This window comes from Orcinus orca, chromosome 2, assembly GCF_937001465.1.
Source record: "Orcinus orca chromosome 2, mOrcOrc1.1, whole genome shotgun sequence".
Classification (NCBI taxonomy): domain Eukaryota; kingdom Metazoa; phylum Chordata; class Mammalia; order Artiodactyla; family Delphinidae; genus Orcinus; species Orcinus orca.
The window spans coordinates 57538973-57565956 of record NC_064560.1 but is presented as its reverse complement, the minus strand read 5'-3'; the positions used below and the strand labels follow the sequence as shown (position 1 = coordinate 57565956).

Genomic DNA, 26984 nt, shown 5'->3' with positions numbered 1-26984 from the left:
AAAGAAAAAAAGAGAGAGAAAGAGAAAAAGGAAAAGAATCAGTGTTAGTTATTCATTTTTAGGCCACAAAATGTACCTTTCCATGAAGATTCAGGAAAAGACCAAAAGCCATAAAAGGGTATCTTAGTTTATCTTTATGTGTAGTGGCAAAGATGGGGTAGCTATGGAGAAACTGGAAATCTCGCATCCCCTTGCTACTGTGCCTTTTTGGTAGGTAAACAATTTGGAGGACCCATTAGCTTGGCATTCAGGAAAGAAAAAGAGGAAAGAGCATGAGAAGGCAGAACAATTCCTTAATTGCTCTATGTATTGTGGGATTAGAAAACTACAAATCCAAGGAGGTAAAGAATGAGATTACCAGACATACAGAGAAAAATGGATTAGCATGGTGTAATTAAAAAAAAAATTTACAAATTAAAGAGAATTCAGAAAATGTGATTTCTGACTCTTAACATTCATAATTAAACCTACAACTGACTGTCCTCCCTACCCCACTCGGATAGTACTTAGTTATTCAGAGCTTACTATGGGCCAAAAACTGTCTTTATTGTTTTATTTATATTATCTCATTTAATTCTCTCCAGAACCCTATGATGTTGGTATTACTGATATCCCCATTCTTAAATGAGGAAACTGATATTCAAAGAGACTGAATAACTTGCCCAAGGTCACATATCTAGTAAGCAATTAGGTCAATGTCCTTTTTTTTTTTTTTGGATCTAAAAAAACAAAGAGAATGACTTTCAAAGTCCATCCTGTCCCTGCCAAACATAAATTCATGAGCATTTATGAATTCTTATTCTTTTCATTTAAAGATAATTTAAACTTTCATTCATTTATTCAACCTTAAGATATTATGCAGCTTTAATTAGCTTAACCAAGTTCTTGAGAAAATTTGTTTTTCCTTTAAGTCTTTTAACCTAAAAATTCTCATTAGCATAAAAATTCAAGATCAAATATTAAGATTGCAAAGAAAATTCATTACCAATTATTCAAATTCTGACAAAAGGACAGCAATGAATGAATGCAACACAGACTCAATTATAACTGCAAATACATGTCAATTAAACTTATTTCCCTCTGCTTCATCCCATAGAATTTTAAGTCACCAAGTTCCAATAATTTTCATTCTGAAATATCTCATGCTCTTTTCTTCTTTGCATCCCAATTCTGACTTTATCACTTCACATCTGGGTTATTTTAACAGTTTTTTTCTTCTGTTTTACTGCCTCTCCTCACAATCCACTTATTTAAATTCTCCTAAAACACTCAGTTCTCATCGTATTACTTCTGTTCTAGTTACTAAATAATTTCCCCAGAAAGGAGTACTAGACCTGGCATTCATGCTCTACATAATTTACCTTAACCAGCCCAATCTCCCTGGAAAGTAAGCTGAGTGAAAAGTGAACAGGCTTGGGGGTCAGATCCCAGTTTTGCCGTTTTAATTACCTATAAGAGCTTGGACGTGTTACTAAACTTCCTTAAGTTCAACTCCTTAAAAGTGTGCTCAGGTGCTTGCTTCAGCAGCACATATACTAAAATTGGAACGATACAGAGAAGATCAGCATGGCCCCTACACAAGGATGATACACAAATTCGTGAAGCGTTCCATGTTTTTTCAGCCATAAAAAGAAACGAAATTGAGTTATTTGTAGTGACGTGGATGGACCTAGAGACTGTCATACAGAGTGAAGTCAGAAAGAGAAAAACAAATACCATACGCTAACACATATGTATGGAATCCAAAAAAGAAAAAAAAAAAGGTTCTGAAGAGCCCAGGGGCAGGACAGGAATAAAGATGCAGACGTAGAAAATGGACCTGAGCACACGGGGAGGGGGAAGGGTAAGCTGGGACGAAGTGAGAGAGTGGCATTGACATATATACACTACCAATTGTAAAACAGATAGCTAGTGGGAAGCAACAGCATAGCAGAGGGAGGGAAACCAGCTCGGTGCTTTGTGACCACCTAGAGGGATGGGATAGGGAGGGTGGGAGGGAGATGCAAGAGGGAGAGGATATGGGGATATATGTATACGTATAGTTAATTCACTTTGTTATACAGCAGAAACTAACACACCATTGTAAAGCAATTATACTCCAATAAAGATGTAAAAAAAAAAAAGGTGTGCTCAGAACTTCCCTGGTGGCACAGTGGTTAAGAATCCGCCTGCCAGTGCACGGGACACGGGTTCGAACCCTGGTCCTGGAGGATCCCACATGCCCTGGAGCAACTAAACACACGTGCCACAACTACTGAGCCTGTGCTCTAGAGCCCACGAGCCACAACTACTGAAGCCTGGGCGCCTAGAGCCCGTGCTCTGCAACAAGAGAAGCCACCGCAATGAGAAGCCGGTGCACCACAACGAAGAGTAGCCCCCACTAGCTGCAACTAGAGAAAGCTGTACACAGCAACAAAGGCCCAATACAGCCAAAACTAAATTAATTAATTATTTTTAAAAGTGTGCTCATATTTATTTAAGACAGTGTATACAGAAAGCTTCCATATAGTGCCTGGCACCTAGCAGAAACTCAGTAACTGCTCTAACTCTGCTCTGCCTAAAAGCAGAGGGTCCTTTTGCGCCTATCTGTTTGAAACAAATCATCCTCGTTGCTGGAAACAAGCTTCCAGCTCATACTGCTCTTTCCTTCGTAAATGTTGTCCGCTTCTTCACTCTGCCTATAACAATCTTATTAAGGAATCAGCTTAAATTCTACTTCTTCTGGGTTCATTTCTGTCCACCTCGATCCTCCTCTGCTCTGTATTCCTACAGAAGCTGTCTGTACACCACCCTTTTGGGGCACTTAAGCTTACCATTACTCAAGTGCTTTACAGGTATACAAATCATTTCCCAGTTAAACAGTTTCTTCTTCAAATCCCCTTTATGCCTATATGAATATTACAAAATATTTTGTTGAATAAACACATTTCATTATTGTTAGAAGTATTCACATCAGGCGAAAAATGGTCATTTTCCATTGAAAAGGGGCGACAACAGATTGATGAAAAATGTTTCAATAACAGTACTCATAATTTATATACTGAAACAGTCATTCAGCAAGAATGATCAGTAACCCAAGCCAGTTACAAAAGGCATATATAATTTTTCATTTCATTGTTCTTCTCCCTGCTCCTGAAATAAATAGGGAGGATATATAATTTATAATGATGACTTAAATACAGAAGTTGTTAACTGGCAAACAAGTTAAATCTGACCCACAGGCATGTCTGGTAAGCCAGCACATATTAACTTTTAAAAATTATTGTTAGCATTCAGAAATTGGGGAATGTCAAATAAAAATCCCAGGTTTCCAGCTTCTCTTGAAAAACAGCAAGACCTGACAACAGTGGACTGATGTTCCCAAAATTAAAACCAATCAGCTAGGACCCTTAGATAGAGCTCTTAGATAGAGCTTACACTCTCCAATTCAAGGCTACCTTCACTTTCAGTTACCTAATCTTAACCTATGATGATACCTATCATATGGGCAACATACATATGTTCTGGAGGTCAAGAACCTTTGCAGAGATTACAAAATATCTAGGAAAGTTCATAAAGCAAATAGATCAGAAAGTATGACTCAATATAGAACAGTTGAGACGAATGCTACTCACTCTGATAAAAGTATAGGGACTTTGGATTAGGGTTCCTACTGCACTGAGGATGCTTTGTAGTTCTCTCTCTGTATAGCAGTCCCCAGTTCCCTATGTCAGGTTGTCTTTCCTGCTGTTTCTTGGGCTGAAAGACAAAAAGGCATGAGTCCAGCTAACATGAGAATAACATCTTTGAGGATACTACATATTCCTTCCCAGCAAATAATTCATCAATTTCAACATACTAGGTTATGTAAGGATAAGAGACTCCAAAGCTAATTCTAATATATACAAACCTCCCAGTTATTGATATAAGGAAAGTTTTCATTGACTGGCACGATAAATCTCACAAAAAGAAGCCACTGTAAGTGTCTCCAGTTGAAGAAGACAGGTTTCAGAAAAACTCTGATTGGCATTCCCATCATCTGACTCTAATTTGTCACATTCTGCCCAAAAATGTGTATATCAGTTGTTGGCAAACCTTTTGGTAAATGACCAGACAGTAAATATTTTAGGCTTCAGGACCATACAGTCTCTGTTACAACTACTCAATTCGGCTGTTGTCGTGTAAAAGCAGCCACTGACAATATGTAAACAAATGAGCTATACTTATGGCCACCAAAATTTGAATTTCACAGAATTTTCACATCATAAAATGTCCCTCTTTTGATTTTTCCTCCCACCACTTAAAAATGCAAAAACCATTCTTGGCTCATGTGCTGAACAAAAACAGGTGATGAACCAAAAATCCGCCAACCTCTGGATTAAATAAGCAAATGACTTTAATGCGGTCATCACTGAAGATGATGTGGGGAGGCTAGGTAGACATGGGACTCAAGCACAGGTAATATTATTAACTGTGGGAGTCTCTAATCCAAGTAATGTAAATTTAAAGTATATTTGCTCTTGCTAAGCCTCATCTCTTATTTAAGTATATGTTCATCACCCAATAAGGGGAAAGAACTATGAAAGGCAATATTTCATCCAAATCTGTATCACCAGGTATAGTTTATACAGAAAGCTGTAGCTATGATGTGAAAAATGACAGTAATGTAATTGGTACAAACTGTCCTCTATTTTAGCACACAGTTTTCTATTCACCAAGGCTAAATAAAATCCGTGGTATCTTAATAATTATAAAATCATTCAATAACTGGACTGGGAAGACATCCATATTCCTGAAACTGATAGTTTCTGTCTGCCTGGTATGTTTCCTTCCTCTTTCAGATTAACAGAACCTCTTGTTCCTGTGGGAAGACCATTTCATTTGCTTTGGGTAGGCTTAAGCCCTCCTCCTCAGGGCCAGACCTGTCTCAGTGATGGGCACGTGATCCAAGCCTGGGCATTATGACTCAATCTGAGCCAATCATTCATTCCTCCTGGATTTTACTGGTGCTACTGGGAAAGAGGCAGACTTTGCTCTGAGATTACATTGAAGACAATACAATGTAAACCTGGTGCTGCTGGTGGCCGTCTCTGCCACAATGGAGAAAGAGGCCGCATAATTAATTAAAATAAGGTAAGCAAAGCCAAAATGGGTAGGAAGGAGACAGCCAAGACAAAGGCTTACTGAGGACAGCTCCACCCCTCAGACTTCCCAATTATGTGAACAAATTCTCATTTTGCTTTAGTTTGCTTTGGGCTTCTGTCACTTGCAATTCAAAGTCCTTACAAATGTTATAATCAAGTTGCTCTACTAAAACTTTCAAACAGAACAGAATAATCAATGCATATCAAAATGAAAGATACTCCCATTAGTTCAACTGAGATGTCCTATAGTAAAGAAACCTACAAAAGTAACCAACAACTCCCATTCTTTTTTTCTTTAAACATATACAAGTCCCAAGTGTAAAGCTTAAATTTTCACAAATTGAACACAACTGGGTAACTAAGCACCCCAATCAAGAAACAGATTATCGGGCTTCCCTGGTGGCACAGTGGTTGAGAGTCCGCCTGCCGATGCAGGCGACACGGGTTCGTGCCCCGGGTCTGGGAAGATCCCACATGCTGCGGAGCAGCTAGGCCCGTGAGCCATGGCCGCTGAGCCTGCGCGTCCGGAGCCTGTGCTCCGCAACGGGAGAGGCCACAACAGTGAGAGGCCCGCGTACCGCAATTAAAAAAAAAAAAAAAAAAAAGAAACAGATTATCATCAGTACCCCTCAAAAGCTTCCTCATGCTCTTTTCCAAATATTATCCTTTCCCCAAGGATAACCATTATGCTGACTTCTAATACTCTAGATTAGCTTTTCCTATTCTTCAACTTTTAATAAATGGAATTATACAGTGTACACACATTGTGTCTGCCTTCTCTCAAATTGTTTTTGAGATTCAACCACGCTAATGTGTCCAACCACAGTCCATTCTTTCTCTTTGCTATCTAGTATATTACACTGTATGAATAAACCACTATCTATTCTAGTGATGACAGGGATTTGGGAACTTTCCAGCTTATGACTATGACAAATATTGCTGTTATGAACATTATTTTATGTGTTTTTTGACTAACATACATACACATTTCTGCTCAGTATATACCTAGGAGGGGACACGTTGGGTCATAGGGTATATGTATGTTCACCTTTAAGCAGATACTACCAGTTCCCAAAGCGGGTTATACAAATTTACACACTCCTGGCAACGTTAGAGCCCCTGGCAAAGTATGAGCATTCCAGTTACTCCATACCTCACCAATACTTAGTACTGCCTGCTATACTGGGCAAAATGGTAGCCCCAAAGACATGTCTATGTGCTAATCTCTGCAACCTCTGAATACTATCTTATATGGCAAAAGATGATTAAGTTAAGGATCTTAAAAAGAGGAGCTAGTCTGGATTGTTCGGTTGGGCTTAAGATGCAATCACATGTATACTTATAAGAGAAAGGCAGAGAGAGTTTTGAGAGACACAGAGGAGAAGGTGATGTGAAGACAAAGGCAGAGACTGGAGTGATGTGGCCACAAGCCAAAGAATGCATGCAGCCACTAGAATCTGGCAGCAAGAAATGTATTCTCTCCTAGAGCTTGTACAGAGCATGGCACTGCCAACCCCTTGATTTTGAACTTCTGGCCTCCAGAACTGTGAGAGAATAAATTTTTGTTGTTTTTAAGCTCCCTAGTTTGTATTAATTTGTAATTGCAGCCCTAAGAAATTAATACATCTGCCTTTCTATTTTAAATATTCTTAAAATCCTCTTTTGTTAAGTGTCTAAGTTTTCTGTGCACTTTTTTCTGTTGGATTGCCTTTTGCTTACTTTACCTTCCACGATGGTTTGTCTTTCCATTTTTAATGGTGTCTTGAAACCAAAATTCACCTTAATATGATTTTGTTAACAATTATCTTTTATAGTTAGCTATTTTAAAAATCTTTGCCTACTCCAAGGTCACGAAGATGCTCTCTATTTTCCTATTAATTTTATTATTTTACCTTTCACATTTAGATCTGTAATCCATCTGGTTGATTTTTTGTATGGAATAAGGTAGGGATTAAGATTCATGTTTTTCTCCATATGGTTATCTAATTAACCCAAATCCATTCATTGAAAAGACTGTCCTCTCCCTACTGCACTGCAGTCTCACTCTTGTCCATACATGGGTTATCATACATGTAATGCGGGTCTTTTCCTAGACTCTCAATTCTATCCCACTGGTCTATTTTGTCTATCCTGTTTCAAGTTATTATAGATTTTGGATAGCTGGTATCAGTTTTATTCTTCCTCAAGATTGTGTTGCTTATTCTTGGCAGTTTCCATTTCCATACAAATTTTAGATTCAGTTTGTCAATTTCTATGGGAGGGGGACCTGTTAGCGTTGTGCTGAATCTACAGATGTACAAACACAGCAGACTCTTAAATTTAGGTCTTCTTTAAGTTCCCTGTAATGTTTTGACAGTGTTCATGCAGGTCTTGCATATTTCTTGTAGATATTCCTAGGTATTTGTTAAAAGGCAATACATGGTATCTTTTTAAAATTTCATTTTCTATTTGTTGCCAGCCTCCAAGGTGGCCCCCAATGATCCCCATGCCTCCTGATATTCTGGCCCTTTGTAGTCCCCTCCCACATTTTATCAGTGTTGGTCTGGATAACCAACAGAATACTGTGGAAGTGTTGGTTTGTCATTTCTGAGTCTAGTCATAAAAGACACTGTACATTATGGCTACTGCCTTGCTCTCTCTCTCTCTTGTAGATCACTCACTCCAGGGAAGGCGGCTACCACTGTCATAAGGACAGCCCCACTTGCTGAGAACTGAGGTCTCTGGCCAAAAGGTGCATGAGTGAACTTGGAAGCAAATCCTTCAGCCCTGGTTAAGTGTTTGGATGACTGCAACCTTGGCTAATCTCTGAGCTGCAACCTCATGAAAGACTCTGAGCCAAAATTATACAGCTAAGCTACGTCTATATTCCTGACAGAAACTGTGTGAGACAATAAGTGTTTGTTGTTTTAAACCATGAAGTTTTTGGAATAATTTGCTATATAGCAATTGGTAACTAATATAGTTACTGGTATATAGGTCTCCTTGCTTCTGTTCTTATCTTCCTATGGTGTATTTTCAATACAGCAGCCAGTGATTATGTTAAAATCTAAAGCAGATCACACTGCTTGCTTACTCAAAATCCTTCAATTCACCAAGTAAAAGCCAAACTCCTTACCATGACTTAAAGGCTCTTTTATAATCTGTTCCCCCATTACCTGACCTCCTCTCCCACTCCTCCCTGATCATATACAGATATGCCAGCTATGCTCCTGTCATAAGGCCTTTGTAACTGCTGTAACTTCTACCCTCCAGAAGTCACTACAACTAGGTCCCCTCATCTCCTTCAGGACCTTTGCTCAAATGTCATCTTCTGAGAGAGGGCTTCCTTTACCCCATTTAAAATTGCAACCAGCATCCTTTATTACCCTTTCCAGTTTTATTTTTCTTCAATGCCTTTGATCTTAATTTACTATTAAATTACACTTATCTCTCGTCCCTTTACTAAAATGTCACCTCTGTAACAGCAGATTCTGTCCATTTTATTCACTGATGCTTAAAATAATGCCTGGCACATGGTAGACTTTCAATATTTGTTGAATGCATGAATGAAACTGTGCTGGCAAGGTAGCGCAGCCTTGTACTACAACCTGTGGTAACCAAGTATTTACCACAAGGCAAAGAGGCTGCAATAGGCTCTTTTTAAAGAAACTGAATTTGCTGTTTGAGAAAAGATCTAGATTTGCCAGCAGGGCCCAATACATATGTTATACAGTTTGTACACTGAACAAAGATGCTTAGCCTCACACTCTAAGTTTTGGGGTATCTTTTCTAATTCATTTCACTCAGAGAGAGGTTCATTTAGCAATTTGCTTAAGTTGGCATACCAAACCTAGTAGTTTTATAATTAAAGTTGCAGTCAATTTTATGTTCTCAAACCGACCTAGGTTCCATATTGCATATCTTAAAGAATTAGATCTGCACAAGGCAACCCAATACCTTTTTTTGCAAAATGGGGAACCCACTCAAATTTTCCCATTGGTTTCCACATTCATGGGCTTTCATTCACTTTTATTCTCCAAAAGACTAACAAAATAAGCTCTATGTATGCAAGATCCACTTGTATGAACCTTCTTTTTATTTCTTCTTCTCTGACCTTAAACCTCATAACTCAACACGCATGACTTTGTGCTTCACCTCTCTGTCCCCAGCCCCTTTAAGAAATCTCTTCTCCTAAGGCAAATCTCCAACTTAGTTTCCAATACTTGTAAATGAATGTTTCTCCCTGATTTCTTCCATTGTATGGTCAATCTCTGAATTTAAATCTCTCCTGTTCTTCTGAAACTTTGTATAACACTTTTTATACAAATAACCGGATTTACCATTTGGTTTTATTTAATAATATTTATATAGTGCTTTATGTGCCAAGCACTGTTCTAAGCACGTTTATAAACCTCAACTCCTTTATCCTCATAACAAACCTAGGCAATAGGTATTATCACCATATCACAGACAAGCATGGGGAGGTTAAAGTAAATTGCTTAAGTCATACAGCTAGTAGTAAGTGATGGAACTAAGAGTCAACCTTAGCAGTCTGGCTAGAGTCCATGCCCTAGGTCAGTAATTCTCAAAGCTTATCTGTGGACCCCCTGGGGATCCGATCCCTGAGATTCTCTCAGAGGCCCAGGGGGTCAAAACTATTTTCATAAAAATAAGAACTTGTTATTTGCCTTTTCACTGTGTCGACTGGCAGCGTAAAAGCAAGGGAAGGTAAAACAAGCTGGAGCCTTGGCTTCGTGCACCAAACTGTACTAGCAGTCAGCAGCCACTGTATTCTTCATCACCATACTCTTACCTTCTTCCCCCCCAAAAAGTACCACTTATGAATATTCTTGATTAAACAATAAAAGTACTAATTTTATTAAATCTTGAAACTAATTATACTTCATTGTATTCTTCCTCTTTGACCTATTGTGGGATACTGGTACTGCACAGTAAAGTCTTCCCTCATTCTAGTTTCCTACCCACATACCCCAAATTGAAGTCTACCCTTGGACAGAATCTGGGCATACGGCTCTTAGTTTCTCATTTCAGGGAAAGGCCTACTAAGGACACATACCCCACAAACTCAGAGTTATGAGAGCTATTTATAGTAACCAACATCGAATTTCAATATGAATTGAAATATGAACGATGAACAAATAATATAGTCTGTAAAGACTAATAGAAAAAGAGAAAAACCAAATAAAATACACAAAATGATTATTTAGTTTTTTCAGGGTTGTATCCCCAACACTGTATATTACGAGTTGGTAAACTTTTCCTCTAAAGGGCCTGATAAGTAAATAATTTAGGCTTTGTGTGCCATATAGTCTGTGGTAACTACTCAACTCCACTTTAGTTGTGAGAAAGAAGCCACAAATATGGTGTTAGCCAAAAAGTTCGTTCGGGTTTTTCCATAACATCTTACAGTCATAAATCCAAGACTCCTTCTTTACCCACAGCTCACAAAGGGCAGGTACATAAAAGGTGTCCTTTGTCTCACAGACAGTGATCGCCTGTTAGGAGATCTCTTAATCTTACTTCCTACCGAGCTGATTTCTTGATTACAAGTGTGAGGGAAAGGTTTCTAACATCCTCCTACCAAAGTTTATAAAAGGATACATTGATTAGTAAGTGCTTATACCTACTACTTATACTTATGGGGCAGGATAAAGTAAGTACGGTATCTTACCAGGGGAGAGAATCCTGTGTGTCTGGAATACAGGATGGACTAATCCTAGAAACAGTAAGGCCATATAGTGAAGGCTTTGTATCCACGCTAAGGTGTCTGAATTTAAACCTATAAGCATCACCTATAATGGGACGGAGGGTTTAACAAGTGCTGTTCACTAAACGCATCACTATGATTTTTTATATACTTCATGGTGTGTTGAAAAGGATTTAAGGTGACTTTTAAAATGCATGCTATATGACATTAGACAGAAGCAAAAATGGTCAATCCAAGACAAAGTGGTAGAAAAAATGAGGGGTCAGGTATATTGTCAAAACAAAACACATGCCCATAGGACTTTTTTACTAATTAGAAGCCATTCAGCTGACTCTACTCTTCCTAACAGCCAATGCAAAGGATATGACTAGTTAAGAGGTACAATATTCAAAAGAAAAATGAAATCATTCACTCAGAAATACAATTAACCTTGACTCAGATAACCTAAGAGTGAGTATTTCACATATAGTTTATAAGGAGAACACAATGTGATATGTGGTATGGTCAACAATATCTGTAAAGTAAAATACAAGTTTCTGGGGTTGTTTATTAGTACCACCTTTCAAGATAAACCAGTATCATGGTCAACTTCAGTTAACAGCCAGTCTACAAGCAGCCAGAGTCAAAAATAAAATCTTAAAACATCTAAGGGTGTGTATGGGATTATGCATGCTTATCCATTCAGGCAATCATTCACTAAATTAATTTCTCATAAGTGTGCTTTTACTTCTTATAACTATGCATTCTATCAATGATTGCCAAGGCAGAGGGCACAGGTGAGGAGAAAACTGAGATGGTAGATTAGGTTGAACATTTCTGCTTCAAGAACAGTTCCTTTTTACTATTTTTAAATACCAGGTTTCTGTAAAAGACTTCATTTGAACAAAGGGTTCAAATGGCTAAAACAAATACGGAAAAACTATTCTAAGCTCCTGATTAAAAACATACAATGCTCAACAGTAAGCCAATCTAAGGTTAATAGAATATCATGAACAGTTTAGGGCATAACTACCAGCCCAGTCAGACAGCCACTCCACCTCTGAATTAAATGCTCTGAGTGAGGTATCCATAGGTCATCATTTAATCTTAAGTTCTCCAAACCTTCTCCCTAAATTAAAAAATCAGATTAGAAAAGTACATACTTCGATATGCATTAGTAAGTACTCACTGAAAACATTAGCTGTTATGTACTAGACCCTGTGCTAAGCACTTTAGATGAACTGTCTCATTTAGTTTCACCATATCTGTATGAGGAAGGTAATATTATCAGCCCCCTCCCTGCTTCCTAATCAGTTAAAGAAATTGCAGTTAGACTTGCCAACTATTGACTCCTTGTTAACATTCCCTTTTAATACAACCTGTACTACCTACAGGTCTTAACTCTTGTTGCTCCATTGGTACCATGGGATAATATCTCCAGAAAAGTTATGTAGACACGGGTGAAAAACTGACCCAATGAACCAATCTGAAAAGGTTGGGGTGGAGAAGAGGAAGAACACCAAACACATAGAAAGGTACCAGAGCTGTAAACTTCTTGCCAATTCCACAAGATTTTCACATATCTTTTAAAATAATCTCCCCCTTTCCCATTTTCAGTTAGAATGGGTATCTGTTCAGATGTGTTCAGGCCCCTGATTAGATTCCAGTAAACAGCAAGTTCTTACAGAACATAAAGCTGTGTTTCTACTTCTTGCTACAACCTCCCCCCACAACACCCACCATGTTTCTAAACACACAGTGAGAGTGATGGTCAGTGCTGAAACCCAGACTACTTTTAGGCTTTAGTAGGATCATCCCGAACACAGGAGATTCTCTTACAATAAAACCACTGACACCTAATCCTTCCTGAAAGACTTAATGCACCATCCATAACACTACCAGTGCTTCTAGATTAGAAAGCACTCTACCAGCATCTAAATGTAAAAAAATGGCTCACTTTAATCCAAGAAGCAGTCACTACTGACAGAACTCAAAACCTGCAACACCACTTAATTCACCCATCCATGCCTTTATTTTAAAATAACATTACAATGACTTTGCTGAATTGCTAAAAATCACTTTACCTAAAACCCAAAGAAAATATACCTAACTTTCACCAACATTCTTTAAGACATATTTTTGCTTCCTTTCCTCCTCTTTTGTGGAGTTACATCTGATGCAAGACCAATCTTTCATGTTCCAGACAAATACAGCTGTGAGTCATCAAGAAATGTCATGTTTAGGGACTTCGCTGGTGGCGCAGCAGTTAGAATCCGCCTGCCAATGCAGGGGACACTGGTTCGATCCCTGGTCCGGGAAGATCCCACATGCCGTGGAGCAACTAAGTCTGTGCACCACAACTACTGAGCCCGCATGCCACCACTACTGAGCCTGTGTGCCTACAGCCCGTGCTCCACAACAAGAGAAGCCACTGCGGTGAGAAGCCCGTGAACTACAACAAAGACCCAACACAGCCAAATAAATAAATTAAAAAAAATTATTAATTATAATTGAAGTTATTTAATTATTTCCAAGAGCAATTTTCTATATTAATATCTAACATCATATTCCCAAAATACATTTTCATGACTGTTTGGTTAAAGTATTAATTTTAAAAGGCTGAAATCAACTGCCAAATAAAGGGATCTAAAGATTTATATTCTTTTGCTTCACAGGAATGGAATAATGATGAAAAAAGATGCATGGTTATTAAGTGATATTCTCAAAAATATTTTATAAATAAAAATCTACCACCCACTCTACCCTCAACATCGCACCCACCAGAAAAAAAATAGACCCTAAAAAAATCTCATCACACTGATGTGTTATCTTTAAGCACTTTAGATTTAAAAAATTTTAAATTATTATGCCTAATTACATAGGGTTACAGGCTTAAGTCTACTCACACAGTTGAGGTTGATGAGCAAACAGCTGTCCTGTATCTTGAGACAGACATTAGCTTCCTGCCTTCCCTACCCTCATAAGCAGCTAAACTTTGAGTTTTATGCAAGAAAACATTTTAAAGCCTTCAGTGTTTTACTGCAGCAGACTTCAGATTCATTCTTGTAACACATTTAACATGAAACAGAGTTGAGACAGTTCAAACTGACTATGTACATTTTAATTGTCTAAACTTTTAAGGAGTGCTTTCACTATTATAGCTATATAAAAAGGGCTGCTATGTAAAATTAAGAAAAACATTTCATTTGCTATCTGACACCAATGTATAATTTGACAATATGTAACTTTAACATATAGATTTTTCTTCACCTGGCCACAGGCTAGGTAAGGAAGAATTACTTTTTATAATCATTTGTACCCAAAGTAAGCAAAACTAGGTATTTTTCTTTTTTTCTAAAGTTTAGCTAATTTCTTTAGCATAAAGAGCCACCAATTAAAGAACAACTTTTACAAGGAGATAGCGGGGTGCCCTCAGTGTCCCAAGAATATCCTTTGGGACCCTCCTGACTGGGGAGAAAGAGACTCTTGGTCCCGTTGTGACAGAAAGAGGAGCCATATTTCTAACATTTACAATGAAGGGTTACACCACATTTCCCCACAGATTAAAATTTCTATAGTATAATTATTGCGACAGGTTACTCAAGTGTTATAGAAAGCTTGTCTGGAAAATAAAACTGTGTTCAATCAATATGTCCTAAAATAGCTAGATAACTATTTTTCCCCCATAAAGGTATATTATTAACCCCAATTTCTATAGTAAATTTTAGGAAAAGTTTTAGGATTTTACAGAGTAAATTTACTATTTATATTAACAACATGGCTTTAAAACATCATAAGAAATAGACAGAATCCAAACACTCAAAATTCACTGGCTAATTTTTAAAGTTTTACTTAATGCTGAAAATTGTGTATTTGCTATGCCATAAAAGATGGATAAAGGTTTTAGGATTCATTCAAAATAACTCAAATGTTTCTTTATAGGGCTTCCCTGGTGGCGCAGTGGTTGAGAGTCCGCCTGCCGAGGCAGGGGACACGGGTTCGTGCCCCGGTCCGGGAAGATCCCACGTGCCACGGAGCGGCTGGGCCCGTGAGCCATGGCCGCTGAGCCTGCGCGTCCGGAGCCTGTGCTCCACAACGGGAGAGGCCACAACAGTGAGAGGCCCGCGTACCACAAAAAAAACAACAAAAAACCCCAAAAAACCCCCCCAAAAGATCGAAGTTGGTATCACTGAAAACAGGACAAATGGACATATGCCTCCTGATGTGATGCCCTGAGAAGCACATAGCAGTAATGTAGCATTCCTGCCCAAACTACTATATTTCCTAAATTTCATCACAAGGACACATGAGAGAAACCCAGATTGAGGGATATTCTATAAATAAATGGTCTGTCACTCTTCAAAAGTGTCAGTGTCATAAAAGACAAAGAAAGGTTAAGGAAATGGTTCTGATTAAAGGAAAATAGAGACATGACAACTAAACACAATGAATATTGTGGGTTGGATCCTAGACTGGAAAAAAAATTATTAAAGAACATTACTGAGGAAACTAGAGAAATCTGAATGTGGGCTGTATATTAGAGAATTGTATTATATCAGTGTTAAATTTCCTTGATATGATAACTGGAATGTCCTTGAAAATATAAGAATGCTGTTTTTAGAAAGTATATGTCTAAGTACTATATGGTAAAGGGACAAGATGCATGCAACTTATTCTCAGTTAGGAAAAAAAAATAATATAACAGAATGATAGCACAAATGTAGCAAAATGTTAACAATGAGTGAATCTTGCCAGGGGTATATGGGAATTATTTGTATTATTAATGCAACTTCCTATAAATTTGAGATTATTTCAAAATAAGACCTAAGAAAAATAAATATTTGGACCTGATGTTCTAAGGATTTCAACCAAATACCTAACAATAACAAGTGAACTATTATTTCCTATCTCATCTCCATACACTCAAACTCTAATTCAATGGCAATCTAAACTGATTTGTGATTATCCATTTTAATCAACTGTAAGAAATAGTGCTCTCATTGAAAACATCAGATGTGAATGCTTATGAGTCAAGTGAATGCCTCCTCTCAACCTTCTTATTCTATTGCAGTTAAAGAGACAAACTTCTCCAATAAAGCAGGGCTATTCCTCAGTTGGATATGCAGTAGCAGGTGTGTCCTTGTTAAAAACTCCAAATTAAGTTAATTTCTAGTTATGCCAGGTAGCAAAGCAATACCAAAGCAAGAGTTGAGTGATCAGTAATATACAAGGGAAATACTAAAACAAACGTCCCACCCAAACTCTGTAATGCCAATAAGAAGCCAGCAAAGCACACACTGACCTACAGAGCACCTGGAAAAGACAAGATAACAAAATGTTTATCACTGAGAGGCCAAAACACAAATGGATAAAACACAAACATTTCAGTGGCATAAAACCACAAAATAAATTAAAGGAGAGGGAGGAAAGAGGTGGAAAAAAAAGAGAGAAAATGAATAAAATAAAATGTGCATAAAGGAGAAAATCCTCACTATCACCTCACTAATTTCATGTTCTCCTTCCTCTCCAATGGCTTAACCTATTTTCCCTTGTTTTAACTTATTTTGGATTGTCTTTTACCTACTATAAGAGTCAGTCTTTGTAAGGCTGCGACAGTTGTTAAGAGCACCGCTTTGACTATATTGTAATTATTTGCAGTCTATGCCCGTACTCCATTTTTGTTTTACTTGTCAGGACGCTCAGAACAGCAGTCTCTCTAGTAGGAAATCTCACAAACAATCCACCTTGTAAAGGAGCAGAATAGAACAACACGTCACTTAGCTCACAGTCTAACAGAGACAGAGGCAGGAATTGGAGGGGTAGATAGCCTGCAAAACTGAAGGGTCAGGACAAAGCTGACCTGGGACAAAGGGCTGAATTTTAGTCTCCTATACTAATCTGGATATACCCTCTTATCAGGTATGAGCAACGTTAACTGGTACAATATTTACTGGTACTTTAGTTAATTCCAGGTCTGGAACAGTGTTACTGAGCCGTGTGGCCTTCTTTCAGGCAGGCTCTATATCAGATTAATCTTTGTAACTCAACAGCACCAAACATTACCTTTTTAAAAAAAAAGGCATTTTAATTTTAATAAGTACTTGTAGAATGCCCAACTGCAAAACAGGCAAAATTATTTTATTCCACTCCCTGCCTTCTCTCCCTTTTTCTCAGGTAGCATGTGTCAAATACTCTACCCTACCCCAATCTACCTGCTAACTCTCCAAATTTTTCCTCTGACCTCAATTCAAACTCCATTTCCCTAAATGCTGCAGTAAATGCTGTTATAATAAAAGGATTAGAATAACCCACACCGTGAGTGAAATCTGACCAACTCAAAATAACTTAAGAAATATGGGATGTGTATATGGGCATTTGTATGTATACATATGAATATATTTGGGAGGGCAGGGAGCAAGTTTTCAGGTATCACCTGCTTCTAAATCAATTCTTAACTACACTGCATAAGAGATTATAACATATAGATGAGTCAGCAAATACAGCTTACTTCACAGGTTTCATTAAGTCAGATCAACATGGTCTGCATCTCAATCTCCAGTAAACCCCTAATATATGACATGACAAATCATGAACCTTTATCTGTAGCTTCTTCTGTATTTCCCTTAAGTCATGTGTACTATACAGGTCCCTATTCTGAAGAGAAAGGGGGTGCTATAGAAAGAAATGAAAAAAGGCTCCAAAACAATAAAGTTTAGTAGGAGGTGGAAATACTAGGGGGTAGGGGACAGGAAGTGTATAAAATAGCCATGGTTCAACTAGCCCATTCAAAATTTAGCATATTCTTAACACAACATTGTAAATCAACTATACTTAAAAAAAAAAAAAAAAGCCCTTTGAGAACAACTGTGCTGAAAAGAAATTAGCATATTCTTATAAATTTGAGTTTTAAATAAGGAATGCCATTTTATAAGACGTTTTAGTTAAGGGAAAAGGTAATAGCCTTTTTTGGGGGGAAGGAAGATAAAGAATAAAACAGAAGTATAAGAATAGGAGTAAGAGCTGGCAATTTGACTCTTTCCCTGAGATAAATTTTGACCTTCTGGTTTAACATAAATTTTTCTATCTCCCCCATCAAAACTAAGAAACAAGGCCTTACATTTAAACTACAGCAAAGCTCCCATTTACAGGTATTTACACACATGTCCCTGAAAAGACGTGTACTCAATTGTTCATAGTGGCCTTATTTATAGTAGCCAAGAACTGGAAACAATCCAAATATCCTTCAAATGTGAATGGATAAACAAATTGCAGTATATCCACACAATGGAATACTATTCAGTAATAACAAGAAATGAACTACTTATGAACATAACAACATGGGTGAATCTCCAAATTATTATGCTAAGTGAAAAAAGACAGATACGACTATATAATGTATGAGTCAATTTATATGAATTGCTACAAAAAGCAACTATGACAGAAAGCAGATCCAGGGACCAGGGGTAGGAGACAAGATTAACTCCAAAGTGTGACAGAAATGCTCCACATCACGATCAAAGTGATGGTTACACAACTATTTTCAACTCTCGTAACTAAAACTGCACATTTTAAATGAGTAAGTTTTATTGTATGCAGATTTATCTCAATAAAATTGCTTTTTAAAAATAATAAGAGGGCTCCCCTGCTGGTGCAGTGGTTGAGAGTCTGCCTGCCGATACAGGGGACACGGGTTCGTGCCCCGGTCAGGGAAGATCCCACATGCCGCAGAGCGGCTGGGACCGTGAGCCATGGCCGCTGAGCCTGCGAGTCTGGAGCCTGTGCTCCACAGCGGGAGAGGCCACAACAGTGAGAGGCCCGCGTACCGCAAAAAAAAAAAAAAAGAAGAAGAAAGGACAATGGAGTAGAGAGAGTCATTTTGGTTCAAAATATTACTCAGATTTATACCTATGCTAGGTAAAGGATAAATATTACAAGTATGAGTTACACCAAGATGAGCCACATAACTAATGAGTTCAAGTTTCTGCAAGTATCAGTTTTCCACTAATTATTTTATTTTTTACATTTTATAATAATTTTCTAAAAAATTATCCTCATTTAGATATAAGCAGAAAAACAAACTTTTCCCTTTCTTACCTTCTCTCCATATCAACTTCTTATATAATTTCCAAAACCTGAAAATGATTTGGTACCTTAAACAAGATCAACTTGGACTGCTTTTTAAAATAACATGTTACTGGGGCTTCCCTGGTGGCGCAGTGGTTAAAAATCTGCCTGCCAGTGCAGGGGACCAGGGTTCGAGCCCTGGTCCAGGAAGATCACACATGCCCCAGAGCAACCAAGCCCATGCGCCACAGCTACTAAGCCTTCGCTCTAGGCCCAGCGAGCTACAACTACTGAAGCTCGCGCACCTAGAGCCCGTGCTCCGCAACAAGAGAAGCCACCGCGATGAGAAGCACACGCACCGCAATGAAGAGCAGCCCCTGCTCGCCGCAACTAGAGAAAGTCTGCACACAGCAACAAAGATCCAATGCAGCCAAAAATAAACAAAGAAACAAATAAATTTATTTTAAAAAATAAAAGGCAGCATAGCTTATTCCTTTCATCAAGAATCACCTCTGAATGTTTCCTAATTCTTCATAAAATACAGAAAAAGCAATTTCCCCACACTTCTTTGTCCAATTACTAGTTATGCTACAAACTAATTTGTGTTCCTGAAGAGTTTATCAGATAAGAACTTTCATTAAAAACAAAAGTCCTTCTCCTGAAGAGTTTAGTAACCAGTAATCAAATATAAAACCTAAAGATTACCTTATAATAAGCTGGGTAATTTGAGGCCAAGAGATTTCTTCAGAGAACTTAAAAGAATCTTAAAGTATTAAAAAAAAACCCTGTAATTTGACACATTTTTACTCATTTACTACAAAGTTGAAATGCTCAAAACAACAGCTATTTTTTTTAAAAAAGAGTAGCCTTTTATTTAAACAATTTTTCTCAATTCTATTAGTATAATGGTTATATCAAAATTGCCAAGATAGAACACTCCCGGGTAAACACCTTCAATGAACCCATTCACTCATCACTGACTATATGCAGAGTTGTGAGGGATACAAAAAAAATAAGACACAAATCCAGCCTCAATGAGTTAGGTGTGGTCCTTTGTTCTCATAACTCTTACCATTTAAAAGTTTGAATAAATTAAACTGCTACTACCCATCTAATAAAAATGTTAATTTGAATAATTGGTGTTTTAAATACCATGTTCTGTTCACTGAGAATATATAGTTGATTTTTTAAAAGTTTCCAATAAACGTCAAACCATTTTTTGTCTATAAATCCTCTTGCATTTATCCCAGTTAATAGTTATCTTGCAGATAAATATTATCTGTTGCAAGTGAGATATGTATATATGGAGAAAAGTAAATATAAAAACACCACTACTTAGAAACAAAGCACATGTTAATACACAAGCCACTTTCCTGGTCAAATTTAGACCATGTAATTCAGCCCACTACATTTTAATAACACGAAATTTTAGGAGCCATCTGTCTTGCTCACCACTGTATTTCTAGTATCTGGCACACCTGCACAGACAGGTGTTCTAGGCACTCAAATGTTTATACAATGGATTAACACTTGCATTTACCCACATCACGAAAACAAACCCTGAACCCCTATATATATCAATTATAGGAAATCCAATCACCTGTGTAAAAATCAAATTACCAGTCTTTTCCATCTTTAATTTTTAGGATCTATCTGGGAATGCTTTAACAGTGTAGAATACACTAATCCAGTTTAAATTAGCTCCTTTCCTCCTTCAGGCCATTAAATAGTGAAGCGGATTAATCTATGACAATCTAAAATTAGTGTGCCAGATGACAAGTCTGTGTTTAAAACTTTCTAATTTGTACTATATTCTCTTCAGGAATTTAATGTAACCCATAGGTCATTTAAAACATAAAAACTATATACAAATACAATCAAAGTAGCCTCTTTTTCACAGCATTACAACATCCTATGTGCGGGCTTCCCTGATGGCGCAGTGGTTAAGAATCTGCCTGCCAATGCAGGGGACACGGGTTCGAGCCCTGGTCCGGGAAGATTCCACATGCCACAGAGCAACTAAGCCTGTGTGCCACAACTACTGAGCCCGTGAGCCTAGAGCCCATGCTCCGCAACAAGAGAAGCCACCGCGGTGAGAAGCCCACTTGCCGCAACTAGAGAAAGCCTGCACTCAGCAACAAAGACCCAATTCAGCCAAAAAAAAAATCCTATCTGTATATTTTCACTACTTCTAATGCTGAAAAAACCACCAGTAATTTAAGTAATTTTCAAGTCTCCCTTAATTAAGAAAAAAAGCAGCATATTAGCTTTAAAACTACTTAAAAGTCAACACGTGAATCTCCACTGATCTTGTTTCAATATTACACAGAGATCACCTCGATAATTTTAAGTTCCTATGTTAGTGATACCTGTAATTGTTTGGCAGGCCTAAATCAGTCATTCCAAGATCAGGCTTTTCTCTTCTGTCTCCATGTGTAGTTAAAAAACACAAAATAAATTACTAGGCACCATACTCTTTGAAGCCATTTAGCATTCAGCTGAAAATTGTTTCTACTTCATCAACAATAGGCCCTATAATAGCTCCTCATTTATTTGTCTTAAATCTGCTGGATGAAGTCCAACTAGCTTTAACATTAGCCTCAATATACTGCCAGGAAGTTAAAGTTCCAAGGACCTGACTTTAAGTCATACAGAACCAAAGACCAAGGAGAGTATGATTCAAAATTTCAAGAGATATGCAAGTTTAAGAAGTCTGAGTTTTCCTCAAAGGCAGAACAGTCTGACATAAATCTGAGCAATATTTTTTTGGATGCATCTCCTAAAACAAAGGAAATAAAAGCAAAAATATACAAATGGGACCTAATTAAACTTAAAAGCTTTTGCACAGCAAAGGAAACTAATGACAAAATGAAAAGACCAATCTACTGAGTGGGAGAAAATATTTGTAAACGATATAAACAGCTCATACAACTCAACATCAAAAACCAAACAACCTGATTAAAAAATGGGCAGAAGAACTGAATAGACATTTTGCCAAAGAGGAAATGCAGACGGCCAACAGGCACATGGAAAGATGCTCAACATCGCTAATCACCAGGGAAACGCAAATCAAAACCACAATATCACCTTACACCTGTCAGAACGGCTATCTTCAAAAAGAACACATATAACAAATGTTGGCGAGGATGTGGAGAAACGTGAACCCTCGTACACTGTTGGTGGGGGTGTAAACTGGTGCAGCCACTGTGGAAAACATGCGGTTTCTCCAAAAACTAAAAACAGAACTAACATATGACCCAGCAATTCCACTCCTGGGTGTGTGTGTATATATATAGATATATATGTAAAACATCCCAAAACACTAATTCAAAAAGATACATGCACCCCAATGAGAAAATGAATAAGTATTTAATAGGAAAAAAAAACCCTGGCATCACGCTCTCTGCCTCAATCATTTCCAGAGGGTGAGGACCTAACCACATGGGAACACCGTCAGTGCTATCCTCCTATACTAACAGAAAAGACAAAACAAGCCCTTCTTCACCAAGATGGCTATTTCTCATAAAGAACTGAGAACTGTATGAACTTTTCCCTGTTTTTTTTTTTTAAATAAAAAAGGTAACACATGAGACAGGTGTACAAAAGTTTGATTTCATAGAACGAAGTTACAATATATCCATTATGCCTGTATTATTCCAAGGTGAATTTTGCAGAGAATAACTTGTGTGGTTAATGTGGTTAACGTGGTTTCTTTTCTTGCTTTTTCTAAACTTCTAAAACCAACTATGAAATAAAAGTTTCCATCAAAAAGATGGAGTGACCATTCAATATATATTCTGATTAAGCAAATGTAAACTATGAAATAATTAGACCTCCTGGGATTATGATCATTTAAAAATGCTCAGCTGGCGCTTCCCTGGTGGCACAGTGGTTGAGAGTACGCCTGCCGATGCAGGGGACACGGGTTCGTGCCCCAGTCCGCGAAGATCCCACATGCCACGGAGCGGCTGGGCCCGTGAGCCACGGCCGCGGAGCCTGTGCTCCGCAACAGGAGAGGCCACAACAGTGAGAGGCCCGCGTAAAGAAAAAGAAAAAGAAAAAAAAAAAAAGCTCAGCTGTGGCTAACACCTTATAGACACTCTGGGGTATAATTATCTTGCTACCTATGTACTGTGAATGTTACTTAAAACCTTTTTATCTCTCCTAATTATTTAAAAAGCTAGGTCTAACAAATAGGTAATAAAAAAATATTTCACCTGCAGTACAAAATAATTCTACCTTTTCCTATTAATAAACACTCAGTTTCATTTTCCTCTGCTAAAAAAACTGACAGTCACTTAGACTCATCTGACACGCAAGATTTCTAGTTAGTATGAAATATGTTTGTGTTTCTATAGTTATTCATACATTTTTGTTTTGTCTTAAGATATACCATAAATGTGAAATCAAGTGGCCACAACCAGCAAACCAGCATATTGTTCTCTCTTTACTAATAAACATCCTCAATTTATGTAGCATTCTCATTTTAAGAGTTAAGGTACTGAAAATATAAAACAGTTTCTACCCCAAAATGTCAAATGAATAATCACTGCAACTGATTTGGTCTTAACTTGAGAAATAAGCTTTCTCATTATCAAACAGTAAAATTTTAAATTCTAGAATTTTATCACCTGTTAACACTCACGGTCAGAGTGAGGTATTAAAGGTATGCATGTATTGAAAAATGGGATCTGTTTTTCTTTTTTTCTTCTATTTTTTTGGCCGCGATGTGCAGCACGTGGGATCTTAGCTCCCCGACCAGGGATCACACCCATGCCCCCTGCAGTGGAAGTGTCTTAACCACTGGACCGCCAAGGAAGTCCGGAATCTGTTTATTACAGACAACCAAACCAAGGATATTGATGACAAATTGGCAAGGCTCTGTGCTATTTTTCTAAAATATTTTACTCCTGATTTTCATGGGAAGACAGCACTATAAAAATTTTATCTACATGGAACTCATTCTGTAAAAGGAATCTGACAAGAGGTCCTGGTAACCCATTTCCTTCAAAGGGATAATTATTCTGAGAAAACTATCAAATTAGAAGAATAAAATATGGTTGGAGTTTAATCATATACAAGCTGGCAATTAAACATCTAAATTCATCAGGGATTCTTGTGATCATTTACATTTTCTCTGATTATCATTTACACTTTCTCTGATTTCATGTGCATGTCCCCCTTGCCCCATTTCCTCTGATAAATAAAGCAACTAACGAATAGTTACTGACATCTTACTGACTAAAAAGACAATATAAATTCAAAAAGAGTCATGTACCACAATGTTCACTGCAGCTCTGTTTACAATAGCCAGGACATGGAAGCAACCTAAGTGTCCATAGACAAATGAATGGATAAAGAAGATGTGGCATATGTGTACAATGGAATATTACTCAGCCATAAAAAGAAATGAAACTGAGTTATCTGTAGTGAGGTGGATGGACCTAAAGTCTGAAGTAAGTCAGAAAGAGAAAAACAAATACCGTATGCTAACACATATATATGGAATCTAAAAAAGAAACACACAAAAGGTTCTGAAGAACCTAGGGACAGGACAGAAATAAAGACGTAGATGTAGAAAATGGACTTGAGGACATGGAGGGAGGAGGGTAGGCTGGGACGAAGTGAGAGTGGCATGGACATATATACACTACCAAATGTGAAACAGATAGCTAGTGCAAAGCAGCTGCATAGCACAGGGAGATCAGCTTGGTGCTTTGTGACCACCTAGAGGGGTGGGATTGGGAGGGTGGGAGGGAGATGCAAGAGGGAGGGGATATGGGGATATATGTATATGTACAGCTGATTCACTTCGTTATACAGCAGAAACTAACAAAACATTGTAAAGCAATTATACTCCAATAAAGATGTTAAAAAAAATAAAGAATGACTGCTCAGTTAAAAAAAAAAGACAATATAACATTTAATGAAATCTTACTCTGGAATTAATTCCTTTGATGATTTCTTTTCCTCCTACTTGTCAAATGGGTCACACCTATGATGATCATTATCTTCTGAATCAAAACCTAGGATGTGTGATCTAACAGGATAGAATATTTTATTGAAAAAAACATGTACCTTTGGAGAGGGTGTAGAAAAGGGGCAGAAACATCAGGGTACCTCAAATTTCTGTACTGCTTCCAAGTATGTGACTGTATTTTATGGATGCCAAAAAGTTGATATTTCTGAAATATTTCAAAAGTTTAGAAGCCAATAAAAAATACTTGAAAACTGGAATGTCCAAAGATGTATGGCTCCTGGGACCTGTATCTCAATATCTCATCACCTGCTATTTGTCTTTTTATCTACAAAGTTCAAGTTTCAAAGCTCTAACTAGCAGGTCTGAGTAAATGTCTTCCAAGTATGACTCTAGCCTAGAACTTTCTCCAGAGTTCTCTTTTTGCTAACTGCCTAGAAATTCACTTAGATGTCTCATCAACTCTGTCAGTTAAAAAATCATGGGGCAGGACAAACTAAGAGAAGCTAGTAGCTAAATCAGAGTAGCAGGACAAGATAAGAATAGAAATGAGAGGGTCCATGATAAATTCTTTACCTGCATTGTCTCCTCTAATATTCACAATTTTAAGTAGGAATATTATCACCTCCATTTTAGAAATGAGGGAACTGAGGCCTCGTGAGATTATGGAACTTGCTCAGGTCAAGCAGCTAGTAAGTGGTAAAGCAAGGATTTGAATCCAGGGAGTCTGACTTCAAAGCCCACGCACCTATACATGCTAAAACCCCAAGAAGAGACACGATATAGATTCTAACAGGTGCGTTGTAGTCACTGGTCAATTCAAGAAGCATTCCCAGAGCACCAAGTACGTGCCAGATACAAGGGAGACCAAAGAAAGATCTGAATTTAAATCCCTGCTTTACCACTTAATAGCTATATAACCCAAGTCTCCAGCTTAACTCTCAAATGATTCAGAAAAAATATGCCTGTATTTGTACACACACACACACACACACACACACACAGAGAAGACAGAATATGATAAAGCAGATGGGACAAAGCGTAACAATTGATAACCTAGGAAAAGGGAATGGGAGCTCTTTGTAATGTTTATGCAACTTCTATATGAAACTAAATCAAAATAAAAAGTTATAGAAAGAGCTTCCCTGGTGGCGCAGTGGTTAGGAATCTGCCTGCCAATGCAGGGGACACGGGTTCGCGCCCTGGTCTGGGAGGATCCCACATGCCACGGAGCAACTGGGCCGGTGTGCCACAACTACTGAACCTGCACTCTGGAGCCCAAGAGCCACAACTACTGAGTCTGCACTCCGGAGCCCGCGTGCCACAACAACTGAGCCCATGTGCCGCGGCTGCTGAGGCCTGCGTGCCTAGAGCCTGTGCTCTGCAATGAGAGGCCACCACAACGAGAAGCCCATAAACCGCAGCAAGGGGTAGCTCCTGCTCAGTGCAAGTGGAGAAAAGCCTGCACGCAGCAACGAAGACGCAACGCAGCCAAAAATAAAATAAAATAAAAAATTTTAAAAAGTTACAGAAAAATTCACAACGGTATCAAAACATAAAATTCTGTGACTTTCTCTGGTAGCATTCAGCAGCTTAGGTTTAAAAGCAGAGTATATAGGGCTTCCCTGGTGGTGCAGTGGTTGAGAGTCCACCTGCCGATGCAGGGGACACGGGTTCGTGCCCAGGTCCGGGAAGATTCCACATGCCGCGGAGCGGCTGGGCCCGTGAGCCATGGCCGCGGAGCCTGTGCGTCCAGAGCCTGTGCTCCGCAACGGGAGAGGCCACAACCACTGAGAGGCCCTTGTACCGCAAAAAAAAAAAAAAAAAAAGCAGAGTATATAAACAGTAGAATTGCTCCAAGACTAGAAGCTAAGAATACTGGGAAGAAAAGTAATTGAAGAAGGAACTGAAGCTAAGGAAAAGACGAAACAACAGGTGTTGAACGTGGATGTCTTAATCAAGCTTAAGACTAAGTGTGGTGGGAAAAAGGGAGCGAGAATTGGAATGACAGGAGGCTACAGCCAGAAAAATAGGAGATTAGCATTCAACATTAGTTATTTGTCATTTAAGAAATGCAAATTAACCCCACAATGAGATGCCATTCCACATCTACTAGAATGGTTAAATTCAAAAA

The 26984-nt window shown here is 38.1% G+C and overlaps 1 protein-coding gene and 1 non-coding gene across 5 annotated transcripts in view; one reads left to right on the top strand and one right to left on the bottom strand.

Annotated features, from left to right (window-relative positions):
* The window catches only part of ZFAND6 (zinc finger AN1-type containing 6), a 75171-nt gene that overhangs the window by 20625 nt on the left and 27562 nt on the right, over positions 1-26984 (bottom strand). For 2 of the 4 annotated variants that reach the window (XM_033402981.2, XM_004278332.4), the window contains one exon: positions 3615-3738. The exons of the other annotated variants lie outside the window; for them this stretch is intronic. The gene's annotated coding sequence lies outside the window, so the exon portion shown is untranslated. The remainder of the gene's footprint in view (positions 1-3614; positions 3739-26984) is intronic. 4 annotated transcript variants of the gene reach the window in all.
* Positions 1512-1618, top strand: LOC117196037 (U6 spliceosomal RNA). Its single transcript, XR_004476015.1, has one exon. It is a non-coding gene; the product is annotated as a U6 spliceosomal RNA (small nuclear RNA).